Consider the following 22,428-nt stretch of genomic DNA (forward strand, 5'->3'; position numbering starts at 1 on the left):
CACGTTCCCGGTCACGTTTTGATTGCCGCGAATACTCACTGATCCCTCCTCAAACACAACTGGTTGGCGACTCGGAGTGTGCCACAGTAGAGAAAAAAAAATTACTACCATACCCAACTTATGAGCTACCATGTCTCTCATAGCATATAAGAGTTCTGGTCTTGAAGGACTTTGGGACCGTATCTTTCCTTACGGCAGTAATCCCGGCGGATCCTCGAAAAGACCTAGCTTTGATCCAAACGCGTCGTCGTACGATATTCGAGAATGACGTCTAGATTCTACTTTTTGCACAGGTACTTAAAACTCGACAGGGGAAGAACTGCTGTTTGTCGACGTCTAGCGCACTCGAAAAACTGTCACTCAAGCATCCCCCCCCCTCACACACCCAAAGAACACTCCTCTCACACAGCGCTCACTAACAACTTTGTATTGCGTGTTTTACTTCGGCTTCTACTTCTTCCGATGTTAGGCGATTTGCAAATAGAAAAAGACTATATATGAGTAAAAAATCCTGCCCAACGCTGAGGCTAATTTGCGGTTAAATGGTTTATCTCTTTTCGTGACAATGTTATCGACGGCGTACTAACACATTTGCCCTCTAGTCGTATGATGTTCTCGGCTTCGATGATTTCCCTTGTTAATTGGTTACCAACACGGTGCTGTTGTTGAAATGTGCGACACACCCACAATCCCGACAATGTATCCCCAAGTGGCCAGAGTTGGCGTTTTCAATGTTGTTGGAGTGTTCTCGAAGGCGGTCATTTAGACATCCCCCAGTTTGTCCAACGTATTGTCTTCCACAGGAAAGGGGGAATGAATAGACAACCCCCCTTAACACAAGGCACAAAGTTGGTCTTATGCTTCTTGCAGCAGAAGATTGCAGGATTTGAGGGTGCGGTGACGTTTTGGCAAAGGCTGGACAGTTTGGTGGGTGCTGAAAACACGATATCAATATTGACTCTGAGTCTGTTCGCTGTTTTCTTGAGGCCGTGGGAAACATTGTGGATGTAAGGGACGATGACTGGTCTTTTTTTCCTGTCTCTGTGTGCTTGTTTGAGACAGTTATCTTGCTTCATTTCTTTAAGAATAGTTTCGACCACTGACACCAATAAGAACACAGGGTACACTGCTGACTTCAGTCTTGCAGTTCGCACGTCGAAACTCTTTTGTATGGAATGTGAGCACGGCTTTGCGATTGAGCTCTTAAGGCATGACCGCACTATGCCTCTTTTCACGAGTTTTGAGTGCGCGGAGTTAAAAGGGAGGAGTGGATTTTTACCCCTGGGTTCATAGAGCCAGCAGACGTGGTGAGGTAGCACCACCAGTCGGAGATCCAAGAAACTTAGGGATCCTTCAACCGGCAACTCGTGGGTGATTTCTAAATGACTCATGCAGTCTTTAAATGCCGAGAGGACGTTGTCCACCGATCTTGAACAATTGTTTTCATCGGTGGCTAAAAAAATCAAAAAATCGTCCACGTATCTAAACACGCGCACTACTTTTGTGTCATTTAACGTCTGTTGTAGAATCCTATCGATATGTGCAAGATATAGGTCGCTGACTACAGGTGCAATGTACGAACCTATGCACACTCCTCTCTTTTGCAAGTAAGTGTGTCCATCCCAGGCAGCAAAGGTGGATTTAAAATATATGGTATACAATTCCAAAAACTTATTTTGGGGCATGCCTGAGGCATTCTGAAATGCAATAGCACCAAAGGTGTCAATGCTGTCTTTAATATTTGTTAAGAGACGGTCTTGGGGCAGTGCATAATGGAGGTCCTTAATGTCAATTGAAAAAACTTGCCTCTCTTGGTGTTTTCGTTCTTCTAGGAAGTTGAAGACTTCGACTCGGGTAAACTGTCGACCGCATAAGCATGAGCCTGGCTACCGCACTACATTCATCAACGCCATGAGTCATGTCGACGCATGGCGACTTGACTCATGTTGCCATGAGTCATGTCCAAGAGGTTGTTTTAAAGACGGGAAGCTCGCGCCAAGAGCGCGAGCTTCCAGTCTTTAAAACAAGCTCTTTCGTTGTTATTGGGGGAGTCTCTGGACAGCGTTTGCATTTGGAGGGGTACACTGATGGAGTATGTCTATTCTTTCTATGACGAAAACATGTTACATTTTTGTAAATACAAACTGCACAGCTGTCTCCTTTTTCGCAGCGTTTGCACTTTTGTGGCAAACTGCGACTCGCATTGTCAAAATTTTCTTCACCATCCCGGTTGTTGCTCACTTGCCAGTTTATGCTGTTCTAAATTTGTCAACACACCCAAGGGATTTGCACATGACACCTTGTCTCGCAGCCTCTCCTATCCCCAGAAGCGTTTTGTTTCGTGTAACCTTGCCTGCGCTCGACCAAGCAGTGCCTTCCAGAAGCCGACATTTCAAATTCCGTCCCCACACTAACTTGTCTTCTAGCTTGCGGTCTGACATGCAAACGGTGTTTATATGCCGGTAGATGGGCACGGTTTCGCGATTAATTTCTGAAATGACTTAATTTTAGAATCAAATCTGGCAAAAAAAAATTAAAAACTGCCACATTCCTTTATGGTCTGGGAGCGTAAATTTTTTTAAAAGTTCAACCAGTTCTCTAGAGGTTAACTAGTTAAACTTCCTTGGCACGCAATACTCATTCAATGCATCGATTCTCTTTGAACAAAGTGCCAAAACGAGAAGTGCTTTCTTTATGGCATGATTTTCGACGTCGCCACCCTTGAAGTAAAATCAACGTGGATGATATACGTCAAGTTATCTTTCCTCCCGCAGACCTGTGATAATTGCTACATTGCCCCCCTCCCTCCCCCCCCCCTTCCCCCCCCTTCCCCCCCCCCCCCCCAAATGGACGTACGACCCTTTGCTTTAAGTAAACACTTTCCGCACACTTTAAGAAAAACAAATGGATTCGAAGGACTAACGGCAGCATTTGGTTCTCTGAACTCCCATTTTCTTCTCGAAAATAACATCTGGCTCGAGCTAGGTACACTGCACAAAAGCTAGGAACTAAGTGCGCTTGACTTGGACTAACCGAGAGGCGTGCGAGAGCAAAAGCAGCCCTTAGTTTTCATCTGACAGGGTTCATCTGTATGTTGTATTCCCCGAAGGCAAACGGCACACTCGCCAGGAAGACAGCTGATGCTTGGCTCGTCTTGGCGGTCGGCGCGACTCAGCCCAGCACGGCTAAAAGTGTGGACGAAACTCGGACGAAATTGTCGTATTTATTTATTGTGCCACGATCGTTCGGACGTTATATAGTAGACTGACCTTCGAGCGTTTTATGAATGCGAGTTAACGATTATATTTACTCGCACTCGCCCATCTATCTTGTAAGTAATAATGCGTTCATATCTGACAAATTCATTTGATGTAATTTGCCCTCATGGAAACATATGAGCATTTATCCAAACAGAACACCTGTGAATACTAACACTTTTTTTAACTCAACAGTTGTATGAATCATTAGTCTTTAGATGGCGCGCTTTCTGCACTGGAGTCTCACAGTAACTGTGAATGGCAGCCTCAATCGCTAAATTGAGTTACTGGCAGTAACTCGAGACTCGTCTTTCGCGTCTCCCCGTGACCAAGTTTTCAGGGTAGTCTTACATTGGAAGCAAAATCCGCGACGAGAAACGCAATGCCCGGCGCGTTTCACTCAGAAAACACATTCAGAGGTAGTTTCCAGACGCCTCCATGCCGTTGTCGCTGTTTCATATAAAATTTCAGAACAACAACGAAGAACGAACTGAGCACGCCCGTTACGAAACTGATGCAAGCTAGAAAATAAAAATACGGCCGAAAACAAATGAAGACGTTCGGAAATAAAGTAACAAAGAAAACCGAAAAACAAGAACAACAAAAACAGCGCGTTCGCTTGGTAATAAAGAGCTCTGATTAGCATTATTTTGGTTTCAAGTGCCACGTACGTCACTCGACCGGCGTGCCGGCTGCGGCGTCTTCCACCTCATCATTCCAAATTGATCTTGGTCGCCATTTTGCGCTCTCGAAGCGTGATTGCGGGATCCGGTTCGGATTCGCAGTTCTACAGCACAGCGCTTTATCTGTTTTGAAGTCACACGTCAAGGGAACTCGATAAAGGCATGTGGAAGTATTTCTGCTTACTGTGGGTATTCATTGCCAGAAAGTGTTTTCAGTTTGAGCGCGTTCTCGGGCTTGCAAAGCGCGCGCCATGTTCTATTCTTTTTGGCCCTATGATTGCTGATTTTATTTTTATGTAGCACACAGGACGTGAGATTTAACCGGATGTGGTTACCTCATTAAAGCGAGTGAAATGCCAATTGTACTGGTGTGCTATCTTTTTATGTTTGGCAGACCCTGACAGGGGCCGCTTGACCATAAAAGAAATCTTTTTTTCGATCATACAATAAACTTTCGCGTTGCTAGCGAGAGCTCGTGCTGTCACCTTGAAGCATAAATTGAGCACGTGTGCGTTGGGCTCCGTAATCCAAAGCGTACGGTCTACTTAAACTCACTAATATGGCGCTAGTCCTTGCGAATATATCGCGTGCTGTGTGTGAACGGTTGCAACACTTACGCACCCTACTTGTTATTTTTATTATGAGTGTGTTATGTCTCATACGCTTGTCCAGCAGTTAGGCATTCAACACTGCCAGTGTTACTAATAATTCAAATTTTGCACGAACAGGCAAGGTACTGTTGGTGCCCCAAGGAAGCGTGCTTGGACCACGACCGGTTTGAAGACGTCGTCGACGCATGTGCACCCTTTGGAATTCGACACTGCCGTGGATTCTGCCGCTTAGAAAATTCAACTTCAGCCATCCCTGGATGTGACGTATAGGGTGTCTGAACTCACCAGGCTCAATCTAAATGAACCGTAAAAATTGACGCCTGCACGAAGCAGTCTATACTTTTCGTCAAAGGTGTATTTCACACGTCCGTTTCTTCTTGCAAAATTAGAAAGCCCAGCTCCTTTTCTGTAAAAATGGGGCCAGAAGTGTGTCAGGTTTAACGGCGGGCGGCCACGCAGACGACTGAGTCGAGCGGCGGGGCGTGTTTGGCGCACGCAATGATAGATTGCGTTCGGAGCGGCGTCGGAAGCAGCGTCGAGCAGCCGACCAGCGAAAGAAAGCAGACGACACGCAGACAAAATCCGTCGGCAGCAAGAACGCCGTCGTTATGCAAACTCGTTTTTTTTTTTTAAATTTCAACTTCAAGCTTTCCTTTGATTGGCCGCATTTACTTTTAAACCGAAGGTACAGTACATAATTATTATCTTCATGTTACTAAATCATGGTAGCGAGGTAGCGCCATCTATCAACAGATGCACCAAGCGCGCCAGGCCACTCGACTCAGTCGTCTGCGTCTTGACTTGATCTGAAACATATTGTTTCTGAGATTGTAACACACTGGGGCAACCAGTATGCCTGTGCGAGGCACACTTCTTCAGCGGGGCGCAGTTTCTGGGGTACGACTTTTAGTCGAGGAGGACTAACAAGGGCTCAAAATTTAGTGGCTTCGGACCAAATGTAGAGATTGACCTTTAGTCCCAGAGGTCTAAATGCAAAGAAGCAACGTTTAGTCCCAGAACTCAAAATGCAAGGGCGCAACATTCATTCCCAAGAGTCTAAATGCAAGGGTGAAAAGGAGAGTTCTGGGGGTTCAACTTTGAACGACCAACCGGAGGGGCGCAATATTTGCTCCAGTCCACGTTACTAATGTTTTTGGCAGCACGTTTACTTACCGGAGGAACGAAGTCGCGCTCCCCTTTTTCTTGGAGTGCATGAAAAGATGACTTTGCTTTGGCAATCCCCTGGTTTCCTTCGTTCTTTCGTTGTTTCAGTATTTTTTTTTTTTTTTTTTTGTAGAAAAGGAATGCGGTGTTTGAGGAATGTATAGTTCCTTCACGCCGGTCGCTGTTTGGATGGTGTCCGACTAGAGCGTGTCAGACGCAGTCACTTGTCGCAAAGTGTCGCTCTTACGTTTCATGTAGCACTCAAATAAACGCCACACATATTACATTTATTCGTAAGATACGCACGTTTTATTACTTTAGTAATCTCTTCTCAAAAGAGGCAACGGGGATTGGAGTGTAGACACGGGCGATCATATTATAGGGGTGAACTTCGGAAACTGGCCTGGAAAACGCACGGTACAAAATTCCAAGGTGGCGACCACTCATTTCCCGTGCGCCCTATTTGGTGTAGCCGGAGAGGCTCGCATACCAAAGAAGCAGCGATGCCGTTGGCGGTGGCGATTCGTGCATGCCACAAAATGGCTGAGCCTGCATGCCTTCCTCGCCATCGCAGGTGAATGTTTATGGAGCCGTGAGCGACGCCATTTCTACAAGCAATCAGAAAGGACCGGAAGAACGCACAGCGCAACACAACTTAAGGCTAGCCCACATGGGCTGTCATAGCGCGACACAGCAGAGGTTGGTTGCACTATCTCTCCACGGGGCGTGGTGCCGCCGGGGCCGAGATGCGCTCCGATGGCAAACCGAAACTTAAAAACCCGTCGAATTTGTGCGGTTTTTCAGAAAGCCGTAACATTCTTCGCGTGCCTTCTGTCGTTCTGCAGCTTGTTGACTTAGTGTTTTTTTTTTTTATGATGCTGAGCAATTTCTAGTTAAAATTATGCCCTTAAACCCAATATTTAAAAAGTTAAATTCGCAAAACTAATTAACAATCGAATTATCCCGGACTTTAATAATTTTCCTTACTAGGCCCCTGGCCCAGAACCAAAACGATACAAGCTTTTTTTAAATAAATAAAAGCGACAAAAAAGTCAAGGACAAAGAAGTGGAACGACACAAGGCGCTCTGCATCACCATGAGCTGTGACTCGATCCTTCCCCAGCTTTTATTTATATAAAAAACCATGAAACAACTGGCCCAACTTTCCACTTTACGATACAAGCCTTTTTTTTGTTGCGCCGCGTAGTTTTCGCAATATCGAATTTGTCCACCTTTCGTGAAACACCCTGTATATAAAGAAAAGCGCAGCTAGCTTTGCGCCTTGCCACTAATCATTTTAGCCAAAGCTCGGCGCTCTGCGTCACCGTCAGCTGTGACTCGATCCTCCCCCGAATTTTTATTCGCTAATGTCGCAATATCATTGGCTGTGTTGTGGTGACAAGATGCTTTCAACACGCCACGTCATGCATTTTTGAATCTGTCAAAAGGTGGTAGAACTGATCGATGCGGTCGCACCTCACGAGGTCGCTGCGCAGAATCTCTTATCAAATTGTACTCTGAGCCGCGCCGTTCGGTTGACATATTTTACTCGTCGAAGCTACAATGTGGTCATGTACTTCGCGGAAAAGCAGAAGTGACCGAGTTTTAAGTATATTCTGTAATCGAAAAGCGTACGTTGGTCACATACGTTAAGTCGCAGAAAACTCTTCTACATGCTTCATAAATACTTTGGTTTTGTCCAAAATATGCTTTATTCTCTTCGTTTTATTTTTAATTTATTTATTTAGGTACGCCTGATATTTCTGAGAATGATTTAAGTGGCCGACGTTGTATACAACGCTGGGAACAATAGACATTAACAAGCACACTTACATCTCACAGAGTAATTGCTGGTACATTCATTTTTGGGAACACTATCAGAAAAATACTTACAAGCATCCGCACTTTTATACTACGTTTTTATGTGAATATATTTTACTAAATGAGAACACAAATTAGGGCTTGAAACAAGACTAAAAAGAATACTTACGACGTAAAAAGGTCCCAGAGAGGAAACTTAAATAGAGGCACGGCTGCAAAATGGACACGATATCGTTCGGACAGTCCAGTTTCAGTTGGAGGCAATTTGTGTTTATACCTCGTCATTTTATATCGTGTGTCCAAAGTTGATTTTCATACCACATAGTACAGACACTTCAGGAATTTTTTGTCCAACCACCATCTACACTATACTCCGTTTCACATTAGTCAGGGCGCAGCGGATGCTACGAGCCATCAAAGCAAATCCAAAGCCGTGCGAATGTCATGTGTCCCTAGAGAGCGGGCGCAGCGACACGTGTTATGTGCTATGTTCAAAGAGCATGATTGCTCTTAGCATCCGCTGCATCCGGACATAGGGTGAAACAGTAATACCATGCAGCCAAATCCTACCCGGTGAGAAATAAGGGCCTGATTTTGTTTCGTCATATGCACACGCGTAATGAACAGATGCCAAGTGTCACGGCAATTCAACACAAAATATGAAGGCTGTATTCAAGGATCACATCCGGGTCGCTAAACTCGTCAAGCACAACTTTGTGCCCTAAGTTTGCGGAACGCGCTAATTGGACTCTCGCGACGCTGACGTCGCGCCGAGCGAGGTGTCAATCATTCGAACGCTTATTTCTTTAAGAGAGGCAGAATGTAGCAAAGTTCATCGAGGCGCGCGTGCGGCGCGTGAGGGGCGCGGGGAGCCCGCTGATTGAATGGCTTCGCCAATGACGTAGCGCCCGTTTTTCCCTACATCCCTACGCCAAGCTAAAATTAATGCTTTGCAGAATGCCCCTAGGAGACCTGTTGACGCTCCAGATCCCTCCAAAGTTTGTGGCAAAAAAAAAGTGATCAGCAACCTCGTTTGTCAAAGTTGTCGCTGACGTCAAAGTGACCTTTCCGAACTCCGCGAGAGCCGAGATTTGAGCATGAGAACTTCGCTTCGGAACGAGGCGAAGTTATACTTAGTCAACATGGCGGTGGCGTACGCTGCGACCGAGCTTATCTTCCGTTACCGTCGGCGTCGCTACCGAGACCACCAGGGACGCCTTTCAGCTCCCCGACGACGACTTTCGGCGACAGTACCGGCTATCGAAAGCCGTTGTGCGTTGACTCTGCGACGAGCTTCGTTCGGCGCCCGGACTTCGAGGCGGCGGACAATCACGTCTAACATGACCTTCGAACCACAAGTTCTCTGCGCGCTCCGGTCCTTCGGAACCGATAGCGTTCAAGGCATGGTGGCGACTGACGAGCACTTGTCAGTCTCCGACATGACTGTGAGCCGGGCTGTCAAAGATTTTGCGGCTGCCATTTTTTTTTCTGTAATATCCGAAGAGGTACAAATAAGCTGGTATACAATTCAGAATGTTGGAAAACAAACAAGAACCGATTTAATTCTTGGGCGGGTAGGGTCGAGTCTCCCGGCGGCCGGCAGGATTATTTCCCCGAACTTCAACTGGCAGCCGTCACTCATTGCCGGTCAAATCAGTTCATCTAACGACGTGTCATCGACTGATCGTTTCATCGGCACGCGATGTAATCACATGAAAGAGATTTTCTTCCGTTAGAGGTATATACACAATAAACATGTTCACACCTTTATACATGTAAGTGGGGTGTCCCATAACTAACACCATAATAAGTGTCGCAATAGACCTTATAAAAAAATGTAAACCTTGATCACACCTTTAAAAATGTCTGATTTTAAACACATTTTTTAAAACGTGTGATAATGCACTACACCTTTTTATAAAGATGTAAAACTACAATACTCCTTCTCGTCAGGCACGTAGCCAGGGGGTAGGGGGAAGCATAAGGTCCGCCCGCCCCCCCCCCCCCCCCCCCCCCCCCCCCCCCGTGGAAACAAAATCCTGGCTACGTGCCTGCTTCTCGTCAAGGTGTAATTACCACAGCCAATTTCTTTTTTGGGGTGTACACAGTGGCCCGGGACCAAATAAAATGGCTGAACAAATAAAGTACACAAACGTGTCGCCGAAACAGCACGTTGCTACTTGGCGAGTGTCGAGGCAATCTTGGCCGAAAACCGGCTCCAATATTGGCCGGATGTACGGTTTTGCGCCTCGTCCGACATCCGGCAGGTATGGGTGTACCGATGTAAATAAACGATTTATGTCTAACAGCACTGGCACCACTGATCTCTTAGTAGGCTGTATTGCTGGGTTCGAGCGGCACCACCGGCAGTCATCGCTTCACACGATCTAATCTAATCCATGCGATATGAGAAACGAGAAAACTCAATTTTACTACGTTAGTAGGTTGTTCTCAATCATGAATCTTCAGTTACGTTTCCGCAAATAACAGTTAATATTGTGGGCAAGAATATTAAACGTGTTAGAATACCAATCTTGTTTAAATAAATGGGGTGTGGTTGAGGGTCGAGGGCGACTTTTTGGGCGTTAACTGTGATGTGCTTAATGAGACAAGGGCTACCGAGAGTTATTGTGGAGTCATCTGTGATATCAGAGTCATCAGAACTCAGCAAACGATAAGTTAGAAGGCCGTTACTGGGGACATTCGCATCGTTTTAACCGCTTGCACATAGTACTTCATGGTGAAAGCTTTTTGGTTCAACTGCTGTGAGGGTAAAGTCGGTAAAGTCGGTAAAGTCGGTGGTGCTCCGGCCCATCTTTTTTTAATCGATGTTCGAACGTTTGACGAATGTCTATTTGATCTCCAAGCACCCGATATAATCATTGCAGCACGTCATAAAATAGTCGCCCTGGAGCACCGCGTACAAGCTTCCTATTTTTGCGTGTTTCTCCCTTAAACTTGCGTGTATTGCCTCATGAAGTAATAGGCCAAAACAACAAGGACGAAAACGAAGGGAGAACTAGACAGAACGCGGCGTATTGCCTGTTTTCAAGCAATGGCCGCCGGTGAGGTCAATGACGGGCTCCCGATCCGCCATCCAGACTTTCACTGGTAGAGTTCTAATGCATTGCACCCGCGGAGTGCTGCACGGAGAACATACCCCGAACGAACTTGCCGAATTCACCGAGTGCAGACTGATGCTGTCGCCATAGATGTTGTAGAAAAGTACCGACCTCAAACCGAAGCTAGCGTTCGACGTGATGGGTGGGAATGCGAGAGCGCCCAATCGCTGCCATCGTTTATTTATAAAGGTTGGTTGCTGCAACGTGTAACTTATATTTGCGATGACTTCCAATTAAGGAACTCGGCTGTCAGAGACATCTACAGACGGCGTAATTTTCCGAAACCAGCAGACTACAAAACAGCATGCACTTGGAAAAAATTGATGGCACTGTACGCGCAAGAGCTCGCTTCGTTTTAAGCATAGTATTATGAGTGAACCACTGAAAGGATCCGGCTTAAATCTAGCTCTTCGAAACATCTAGCAGTACGTTTTGTGACACTTTTTATTTCCCTGGTGAGGGCGTTGAGAACGAGAGCTTTATCAGACAAAATACGACGGGGAAAGATAGCTTCCGTTCAAATATGCCTTTGCTTCAGCCTCGGGCAACGTCTCCATGTTTAGCCTTCCCGGACGCTAAGTGAATGCGTCACAGGTTTCTGCTGCGGGAGCTTTGTCGAAAAATCTTCCGCTTTTCACCCGCACACAGATGATGCGAGATCTCGCGGCCTTTGTGTTTGTCCTGGGCCTTTCATGACACACTGGTAGGTTTCAGCGTCTGTACGGCAACAAAGCGACTCAAATTTTGAAAATATAACACGGGCCGTCGATTCCTCCCTTCGTGAAATATCAGACGCTTACAATTCAAGCTCGCGTTTGAGTTTGTGGCCCGCGGGGCGCGATTTCGAGCAGAAAACCCACTTTTTCTTTCAGTTCCGCTGTGCGAATGCCGCATCGTAGCAGACGAACTCTCGTCGTCTGCTCTCGCTCCTCGGCTGGGCGAGGCATGACGGGATTGTCGGCGCTAGAGAGTTCAAAGACGGCGTACAGCGAGCGGCGTGAACGCTCGCCTCCCCGCGCTGTCTCGTGCTCTCATGCACCACCTAGGGATCGCGGGGGATTTTTCCTCAAAAGTTGCGAAGTTGAGCGCGCGCAGGGAGAAGGGAACTTTGCGGCGTTCTTTTGGTCACTCTCCCCTCTACGTCAGAAAGCGAAGAATGTTTTGCTACACGAGTTTAGCTAGCCAGTAATGCAAATTTATATATTGCTTCTTAAATGCAGCCATTCACCAATTTTTTTTAATGTCACTCATCACTAGACGGTCACTCACAATTTAAAATTAATGTACAGAAGAAAATTGGAATTTCAGATGCCGTACAGCTCACTGCTAGATATCTCAAATTTAATTTACATGGTTTGCACCCACCTATCATATGAACTGAGTCGGCACCAGTTTTGTTGCAATAGACAGCTAGCTAGATTGGGACTTCCGCTAACAGTCAATGAAGGCTAAATTCTAAAGCAGGTATACACTGTTTGTCCGATTCTTTAGCATCATCCGTCCTTTTAACAGTCTGGTAGAAAATGCCCGGCTTTGGCTTGCCCTCTGTCAGTACAAGGACGGTCACCAGGTCCATGTACTGACAACCGCGTCACCGAGCCAATGAGATCTCCCTGCTGGAGCTCCCATTCGCTAGCAGCGCGAATGCACCATAATAGGGGTGATCGTGGTCTTATCAGGGTACTTACTGCTCCTAAAAACATGAGCAACATCGTTAGTAGGCAACATATTGCCTGGTCTGTGAGCTTTAGGGCTGGATAGTCGCCTACGATGTTGGAGATTGTAGGGTGTATGCTGATGTACCCTCTTTGCCAAAAAGTCATCTCCATGGCATCTTTCACCATGTCCATATACATAGCCGTTTCCTTCCTTTCTCTTCTCATTGCGACCATGTGGCCAGCTATGAAATTTCAATCTTCAGTCGTGGGCGAGGATGCTTGCAGCTTCCGAAAAGTAAGAAGAACGAAGTAAACCAACCTTGAAACTAGTAAAAACACTCAGATTGCGAAAAAAAAAAAAGGATACGCAGACACAGTCTTAATTAACTAGCACCAGCTCGTTTTCGCCTCAAACTTCTGTTCATAAATCAAGCCTTTTCCATATGTCTGTTCTCCACCTGTGGTCGAAAATTTTTTCTACATCACAAGTATTTTTCTGATAGCATTCAAGAGACAAAGGAGCCTACAAGTCCGAAATCAATAAATTAAAGAGCTCAATACTCAGTTACTACTCAGTTAGTTCAACACCTCCTAGTGCGCAAGGCCTTAGTGTTGCTGGATTCTACCCCCTCTCATAGGTCATCGCAAGGCAGACTGGAAAAAAGTGCTGGATTTGCATTTAGCTGGAACGCGTATTGTCACCAACTGAACACGAGTTCTAGGCCGATGCTAACATAGCACTGTCCACTTTGTACCCTGCACTGAAGGATAATAATCGACAAAGAAAACCAAGTGCTAAGGTGTTGGTATTTAGGAGGTGTTAGGCCAACTCAAAATTGAAGTATCCTTTAAATGAAGCTATAGCAACATTTTGTGTTGTGATGACAACTGTTCATGGCATGTGCAAATTTATTTTTACGTGGCTTGTTTCTATTTTTGTGTCCGGCAGCTTCTGTTCCAAAATAGCGATGCGGTGTGGTATAACCCTATGCTTTATGTAATATACTGTCAAAAAGCATAGTGTCTGTCATAACCAGAATTTATTATTGTGAAATTCAACGACAGTCAAGACGAGAAAGTTGCACCCTAAAGGGTCCCTGAAAAAAAAAAGCATTTTTTTAAACAGTTTGTAAGGGACACAAGTATCAAAATAATAAATTTTTCGCAGAAACCCATTTTTATGGCAATATTGACGGCGCGAGATTAATTTTCCATTAATTCCATGACGTCACGGAATGGTAATACGCAATTTCCCCCTCGATAAGATTGTCATACCATTTCTCCACCTCAACGCGATGGCCAAGGCAGTCCACATCTCCTCCCCGCACCCGAAATGCCGAGAGAAAACAAGTAGAAAGGACGTGACTACCGACTATATCGCGTCTCCCGCAATCACTAACTATTTTAGCAGTGGCCCATGACCTTGATAAAAATAATCCCTGGAGAAGGGAACAAGAGGGACAAGGGACAAACATAAATCTCCAAACACAGCTAGGTGACTGGTGAGCGGCTTGCCCCTTTGCATTTAATTGCATTATAATTACCCATGACCTGTTGTTTTTCTGCGTTTGTTGCATATTTAATATTGTTAACTTGTTAGTATATGACTATCTTTATTGTATGTATGTGCCTCTCCCCCCCGTAATGCCTTCGGGCCCTGAGGGTACTGTCAATAAATAAAAAATAATAATAAATATTGCTTTAAGATATTTTTTTTTACTGGCGCAAAATTTATTTTTTGACACGCGTGTCCTAACTACGCTGTTTGAAAATGCTCAGAGCCCAAAGCAAACACAGCTATCAAATAACAAACATACAAAAAAATTTAAACGATGTTTACAACAGCAGCTTTGCAGAATACAAAACACATTTCGAAGTTACGAGCACAAGTTATACACAGGGCGAAACCAAACTCCGAAGTGAGGATCTCAAAAGCAAAAGTATATTACAAGACAAAACACCTCCACGCTCGGCTCTATAAACACTGTGTATCATTACAGCGTTCAAATTCAATTCCAATTTGGTGATTCCCGATGATAGTTGAAACTATAAACCGTGCCGCAGAGCCGACCAGCATCGGCCGAAACATATAGGCCGAAAGACACTCGGAAACCCGCAGAGAACGTAAAAACATAAAATAATGCTTAACCAAACGCGCGCGTGCACGACTTCGCGGCACCGCTCAATTTCCTACAACATTTCGTCGACTTTGTTTTTTTTTTGTTTTTTTTTTTTCACCACGGGGATTGCATTATTAGATTAATTTCGTTCGCCGCAAGCCTACCTCACCTAAAGCGGACTTACCCAGGCGACTCTGATAGGCCACAAATGAATTCGCGACCGCAGCTTTCAAACAGTCTGCACTACGCGCTGAAACCCCTCGCTCCGCTCGGGGAAACTTTAATATTGATTGAGAACATGTTTATTTACGGATACCGGATACGACCATACCTTTCGCCTAAGATCGTAAGTGCGAAACTTTACTCTCGAGGCGCGAACTCGCACCAGGCCTCGTACGAACCGCCACGGTTTCGTCAAGTTCGCATCGCCTTGGTCGCCGGTAGCTTCACGCCGACGACCGAGGCGATACGTGCGGAATGACGCTTTCGATTAAGCGTCGCAAGGTTGGTCGATGAAACGAACACGGGAACTTTTCGATGAACCTAAGTCGCATTAAAACGCTGCTGCGTCGACGAAACGATCTGCCGGTGTAACATCGTTTGTTTGATGAACTGATTGCCGCCGGGCGGGAGGCACTCACTTGATCGAATGACGTTTTAGCGAACGCCCACGTTTCACCGAATGACACTTTAGCGAATAGTCGGACGCCGCGAAGCGGCGTTTTCGGGTGGGCCATCTGGGTTCACATTTTTGTAATGAGCCGCCGCAGACTGTCGCCGCGAAGCGGCGAAAGCACAGCGCGGCGGATGGGTTAACGCGCGCCCCCGATATTCACGTTCTGACATGTCTATAACATTTCTGCTGCTCTATAAGCAGCCAAAGCAATCAAACCTCACCGTTCAATCGGTCGCCACTCCGACTGCATCTGACGAGGCATCCACCGCGCAGCCACAGGTCAACTGGGACCCCCCCCCCCAAACCGTCTGGTTTGGGGGGGGGGGTCCCAGTTGACCTGTGGGGGGGGGGTCCACAGGTCAACTGGGACCCCCCCCCACAGGTCAACTGGGACCCCCCCCCCAAACCGTCACCTCTAGTTCAAACTCGAGCGCGTGCGCTGCAGTTGGAGAGTATGTAGCCTCGTAACCGGCGCCTCCGCTTCGCTCTGATTCCGTTCTCACGTGTTTCGCGGTCGGAAACATTCACCAAATATGCGCGTGTAGTCACAATTTCTAAATCCCGGGGCCAAAATCTTGTTCTTCCAAGGCTTTTTTTCCAAAATAGCTAAACGAGTGATGCTTCGCCCACTTCATTGAAGGCTTGCGGCAGCCATTACTGACGAGGGGACTAAAGTATTCATTAGGGGAACAACTCTAGTGGGAGAAACAAAATGCCCGCGGGACGAACTGCTCCAGTTACCGCTTCTGAATAGATGGCGCTAGGGTCGTGGGCACGAAAGATGGCGATTCGCGCCAACAAGGTAGAGGGGCTTAGAGCGATAAACCGGGGTTCCGGTCTGCACTCGAAAGTGACCCCCATAAGGCGGCTGCCATTGTACGCAAATTTGACCACTCGTCGAACGACCAAACCAAAGACGTGACGTCGCAGAAAAGATGGCAGCGCCCATGCAGCGGCTGGCCCCAGCTAGGCCGGAGATTGTCGAATGCTTTGTTGGTTGTCGTTCGTCTCGGCGAGTTGATTTCATGCGCGGAAGCTGTCATATGAGGCCGGTCGAAAGCGACTTCAGAGTTGTGGGAGCCGAGGGTGAAAGACAAGGCAGAGGGCACGTGACAGGCGGTCGGCGGAGAAGACACGAGCTGGCGCGAGACAAAGTGTGTGCTGAGCGAGGCTGGAGCTAAGCTGGACAAGAACGACAGAGCCGGGGCTGCCTGGCCTGCCCATCGAACCCTGGAGCGGTCCACCAGCGAGGTCTGGAGCAAGACCGGTGGAAACGGCAAGCTCGGGCCATATGACCTGGGCTATGACGATTCCGGGGTGGTTCCGCAGCGAGACTCGGGCATTGATAGCCCGGGACAGCCAGCCTACGCAGCGCTGGCGTGGGAAAGGCGATCCGCAGGCCTGGACACGGACCCCGACTGTGAGCTCTGATCGACGGGCGACAACAAGGGTCGACGGGCCCGGACAACCGGCTCTGGACGACGGGCAACCGAGAGGTACAGTAAACCCATTCGCTGTCTTCTCGTTGCAATGTGTGATTCCCTGGAAGACGGGCGGAAGGTATACCGATCGGGCGGCGATTAATAATATAGAGGGATCTCCTCCGAAAAGAAACCCCCACATTAAAATGGCGCCCAACGTGGGGCGCCAGTTGTGTGGGTCGCTCTACTATACTGCTGCCCAATCGGTCCCTGCCTGGTCCGCCCTCCCAAGAAGTCACACGAGCAAGAATGAATTCAAATCACTTTACTGTTTCGGCTGGTCGCTGTGCCTTGCCGTTGCAGTCCTCGTCCGTGTCTTGCCCCAGTGCCTGGCGGAATCTCACGTGCACTCTGTCCCGCGCACTGGGCCGCCGGCCACCGCTCCTGCCCCTCGCGCGCCGTCGTCCTCCTCGGCTTCCCACAGAGTTCAGCGTGCTGTCTGACGTAGGTATAACGTGAAAATATGGAGGAACGGTGTGCATTTCGCTGGTGACCGACGGGGGTGTTGCCACGAAAGAGACAATCGGCCCTACGTTGCTTGGACCTCGGATTCATTCGGACACCGCAAGGATAAATTTTAAGGCAACATTTCTGTGCTCGCGTTGACCATCGGAACCTTCAAGATCTGGAGTGCAATATATTTGGATACAAAGTTTAGCGACGGAAATTGCATGAGTCGTGCTTGACAGTGTGCAATCGTAGTGCCGCTTCAATCAAATGACCGAAGGCTCACTTTCGTTGTGCGGTGCATCGGAGAGCTGCCTTGACGCTTGTAGTTCTTGCACCGTGCTAAATGATACTCTGCTGCTTCACAAATTGTTCCGGCGTAGACGTTCACTTTCACAGAGCACAGGTGTGCGGCGCGCCGAAGAGCTGCCTTCAAGCTGGTAGTTCCTGTGCCGTGCTTTAGATGGTGCTGTGCTGCCTACTAAATCGTTCTGGCATAGACGTGTATTTTCACGGAGCACAGGTGTTGCTGTTGGTATTGATTCTGCTGGTCTGTCGCACGTTTCGTCGACATCAAAATTTCATCAACACTCGTTACGCGAATTGCAAGCTGTATGGACATTTCATCGCGCGTGTTACCTACCCAGTCTACCCGTTCACGCCGCTTTGCGACGACAGTCTGCAGCGGCTTATTACCAGAAAAATGGTTCCATATCCATTTCAGTTCAGCTCGTCTTCGGCAATCGCCAAACCCCGAAGGAGAGGATTTATTCGGACAGAATGCCACTAAAGCAATGCAGCTTCTTTAGTGGTCATGATAGACTCTCTTCTGTCTGTTTTGTTATATTGTCACGGATGCTTGCTCCAGTACTAGTTGCTATCAAAATTTGTTATTCTGGAAAGTTCCAGGCCATGCTCAGCTGTCATTGTATGTTCTGGTGGATGTGCTGCACACCTTACCCATAGCCTTTCACTCTGTGTGGACCCTGGCGGCTCCTGAGCCGAGTTGCCCGATAACAACACACGGGTGGCACTTATCCCACGTCTTAAGCTTCCGGCGAGCGGGGAACCAAGTCCTATCTCGAGCCCGGCAGAAAAACCACAAGACGATCGAGTACCACAAGGACGAACCTCGGAAATACACCACGAAGAACCTGAAATCCAAGCCAGTTGCTGCTACCAGCAAGAACCATTGCAATTAGGTCTTTTGCCAGAAAAACCAAAGCTGACTAAGCCAACGATGACAAACCTGTAGCAGCAAACCGCGTCCGCTCCCACTATCGTTTGCATGGCTGTCGCACCTCGCACTGCGATGCCCTTTGTGGGAACCATTGGGTTCCCTCTATCCCTATCCAGGCCTAGCTTCAAGCAGGCCGTGGGAGTCGTCGTCACCAATGGCGTCGGCCTCCCGGATACAAGGAACCACGAGGCCGAATTCCCCGAAGGGGCCGGCTCTCCCTTGCCCATTTGGGTGAACGCGCCTTCGGCACACCCTTCAGAGTTATAATGGACGCGACTGCTAGTGGCCTCCCCGGGCGCGTCCATTCTCCGAGGCTACATAAGCTGGCCCCGAAGGTGGGCCAGAGGCTCTCGTCGGCGGAGGCCCTGGCTCTACGGAGCTCGGTTTTTCTTTGTGGGCCTCCGACTTCCCGTGAATCTGCCTAATGCGGCAGCGCGGGAAACCGACCGGGTGATACTGGCAATTGAGCCAGCGCCCAGACTTTTCATTGTCTAAGAGCGAAGCGTGCTGACATTGCAGTCAATAAACACGTCTTTATCCGGACCCATGGAACCTTTGTGTTTCTAAGTGGACAGCCCCAAAAGGGCGAATCCCACATCTGGCGCCCCAACGTGCGGCTTTCCGTGGACTGCAAAGACAGCAGCATCCATCTCCTTTCGCTAAGATAGCGAACCAGGTCAATTTCCGGCCAAGGATCAAACAGGTGGACAAAGGGAGAGGCGAACGCCCGACACCCAACGCCACTCAACGGCTCAGTGGCCACGCCAGCCACGCACGGACACAATGCAGTGTCTTTTCAGCCGAGCTCGCTTCCAAACGGAGGTGACTAAACGCCCGGAATACGTCCGAGGCATTCCCTTTCGGGACGACGCCAGCCTATTTCGCTGGGGAGGCGCACCTGCGCTTTTCGAGGTCAAGCCCGTTCTCGAACAAAGCACGGTGACGCAACACGAAGCAAGTGCAGCTTTTTGCCTTCGAGACGGCTCGCGGGGCCCACCCAGAGTGGACACCCCGTCAGCGCACAAACTAAAAGCGTATCTCGGAGCGAGAAAATGCGCTGTGCCTGCAACACCGGTCCCAGTCTAGCGAGGTTGCGGAGACCTCCGATGGTGCCCTTCGTCGCCGCGTCGACGGACCAGTAGCCATCAGGTTGACCAAGCGACCCCGGAACAAAGGCCCCCCGGGAAAACTGAGTGAGTCAAAATGATTTCCTTTTTACTCCGTCTTTCCTTCCCGCTATCAAGGGACAGAGGACTGGCGTGAGCATGGTTTTCGGCTACTAGAATTGAGTATGTTCCGTTTACCCGCGATCGACTCCGGCCAAAAGTCAGTGAGCGTCGCACGCAACAATTACGTTAGGAACCCTTGAGGGCCACCTATCGAGTTGCGACCCCGTAAAAGCGACGTTAATTGTGGAAACGCCGCGGGGTCCGGGAGCGGTTCAATCGTGCTACCGGACAGTGCAACAGGTTGAACAGCGTCCCGAGATGATTGCGTGTCCGATAAGGTGACCGCCATGTGGTCACTGGACGAGATCGTGAACCACGGCACTCGAGGTGTTCGTTGGGAATCGACCGTAGCACCGATGAGTTTTTGACGCTCAGCAGAACGATCCGGGGTGTAAATATGTGAATAGTTGTAAATATGTGAATAGTTGTAAATTTTCGCGGACTCTGCGGAGTCGGGCGGTGCGTCCGCCGGGCGGTACGCTCGCCACTAACGTCGCTAAGCAACTCGTATTGTTGCAGACGGGCTTTGGCAGCCGGGCAGCGTACTCGCCGGGTCGAGCAACTCGTGTTGTTGCCGATCGGTGCCGTAAATAGTCTGGTATTGCTATTGGCACGGGGGTTTGTTTTATTTGGGATCGGTTTCTGTTCTTGCTGATGCGGATAAACTCGTGCTACGGCGCTTGGTCTCTACGAACATTGCAGTCCAAAGTGGCTGTCCTGCGCGGCTGGGAGGTGCATTCGGTGCTCTCCTTTGTTCGCGTTGGCCAGGGCAGCACGCGGCTCCAAGACTTTTCGAAGTTAGGTCGCTGTGCTATACCTGGCCACGGGCACTTATGTTTTAGCCTCAGGTAAAAGCTAACACGTTTGAAAAATAACAATGTTGGCGAGCCTGCCCGATTGCAGCCCTGCATCGTTTCAATATTACAAGAAAGGACAGGGTGGCGCATTTGACATTTCATTGCGCCCGCATATCGAAGCGATTAGGCATCGTTAGCAAAAGCAGCTACAAAGAACTTTGCCTAGTCGATCAGTCACCAACAAATCCATTGTCCGGGGTGACGCGAGTCAGCTTGGTATGTGGACATCCGTGTTCACATTAAGCGGAGTCGTGGAACTATTTTCACAATAACTTCGCGAGCCGAGCCAGTGCGATGCACGTGACTCACGAAAAGACACTTTTGTCTCTGCCTCTTTTTATCTCTGGGGCCTTGTGCACCCAGAGATTGGTCGAGTGTCCTCAGTTGGACGGCTCCACCTTGCTCGGAATTTCCGAAGCTTCCTTCTTGGGGAACGAAACGGGAGAGGGGGGCAGAGCGCAGGCGGCATTCCAGTTCCCGGCGGTTCCCGGGTCATGGTTCCACACCGAAGCGGCATTGACGCCAGGGAGCGGCATCGTCGCCGTCCCCGGCCTGCCTGTCCAGATCCGGCTCCTCGGCTGCTGGCCAAGATGGCGGCAGCCACCCTCCCCCTGCCTGGACTCGTCCCCAGGCCAGCAACACGTGGCATCTCGTCGCAGACCCAAGCTGCGGGCCCGTGCCGACAGCAAGCAGCTCGCATCCGCGTCACGGACCCGGTGACAGTGCCCGTGCCACTTGGTGCGTCCCCCAGGAGAGACGCCCAGCCGCCGTACTTTCTGTGACCCTTCGAACATTTCGTCATGGGGTGTCCGGGCCGTCCTTCCTGCGCAAGCCAGGCCACTACACGGACATTGCAACGCTACTCCCGGTAAGCCTGCCAAGAAGCGTGGGCTGCAGAGTTCGGCTGCACCCGGGGTCCACTGTCAAGCAGCGAGCTAGAGTTTTCAGCATGTACCGCGCTGATCGTTTTTTTATTTCTTTGTTTTTCTGCGCGGCATGCTCTTTCGCTCTAGCGTTTCGTTTTTTTTATTTTGTTTTTGAGAGCCGATAGGCCATTTTATTTTTAGGCCTACCTTAGCCTTGAGAAGGGGGGAGTGTGGGAACCATTGGGTTCCCTCTATCCCTATCCAGGCCTAGCTTCAAGCAGGCCGTGGGAGTCGTCGTCACCAATGGCGTCGGCCTCCCGGATACAAGGAACCACGAGGCCGAATTCCCCGAAGGGGCCGGCTCTCCCTTGCCCATTTGGGTGAACGCGCCTTCGGCACACCCTTCAGAGTTATAATGGACGCGACTGCTAGTGGCCTCCCCGGGCGCGTCCATTCTCCGAGGCTACATAAGCTGGCCCCGAAGGTGGGCCAGAGGCTCTCGTCGGCGGAGGCCCTGGCTCTACGGAGCTCGGTTTTTCTTTGTGGGCCCCCGACTTCCCGTGAATCTGTCTAATGCGGCAGCGCGGGAAACCGACCGGGTGATACTGGAAATTGAGCCAGCGCCCAGACTTTTCATTGTCTAAGAGCGAAGCGTGCTGACATTGCAGTCAATAAACACGTCTTTATGCGGACCCAAGAAACCTTCTGTGTTTCTAAGTGGTAACCCCCCAAAAAGGGCGAATCCCACACCTTTCACACAAGGCGCATAGGACGTAGGGAGCTGGATTGAACAATATGACCATATGACCTTGCACCCGCCAGGGTGGGTCAATGGACAACCAGCTCCTGCAGAACCTATACTTCTCGTGGAAGAAACTGCCAGGCACTGGTTTGAGAAGCAGGAATCCTCCTTAACATCGTGGGAAGTTTGCAAGACCGAGTTGAAGTGCAAGTTCATCAGCCAACATTGACGAGAGAAAGCCGAATTCCTGATTCTGTCCAGGACACGCCCCCAACAAGAGCGTCACCACCTTTGTGGAGGATGTTTTGCGCCTGATCGAGCACCCACGCCGACCCCGATGCTACAGAAGACAAGAAGCTAAGAGCCTCATGTGAGGGACAACACCTTCGGCAGCCTTCTCCGCAACCCCACGACAGCAGTCGAATGGTTCATATCACCGACGCTTCCAACATTG

The sequence above is a fragment of the Ixodes scapularis genome, unplaced genomic scaffold (genome assembly GCF_016920785.2).
Source record: "Ixodes scapularis isolate PalLabHiFi unplaced genomic scaffold, ASM1692078v2 PGA_scaffold1__304_contigs__length_218370807, whole genome shotgun sequence".
In the NCBI taxonomy this organism is placed as follows: Eukaryota; Metazoa; Arthropoda; class Arachnida; order Ixodida; family Ixodidae; genus Ixodes; species Ixodes scapularis.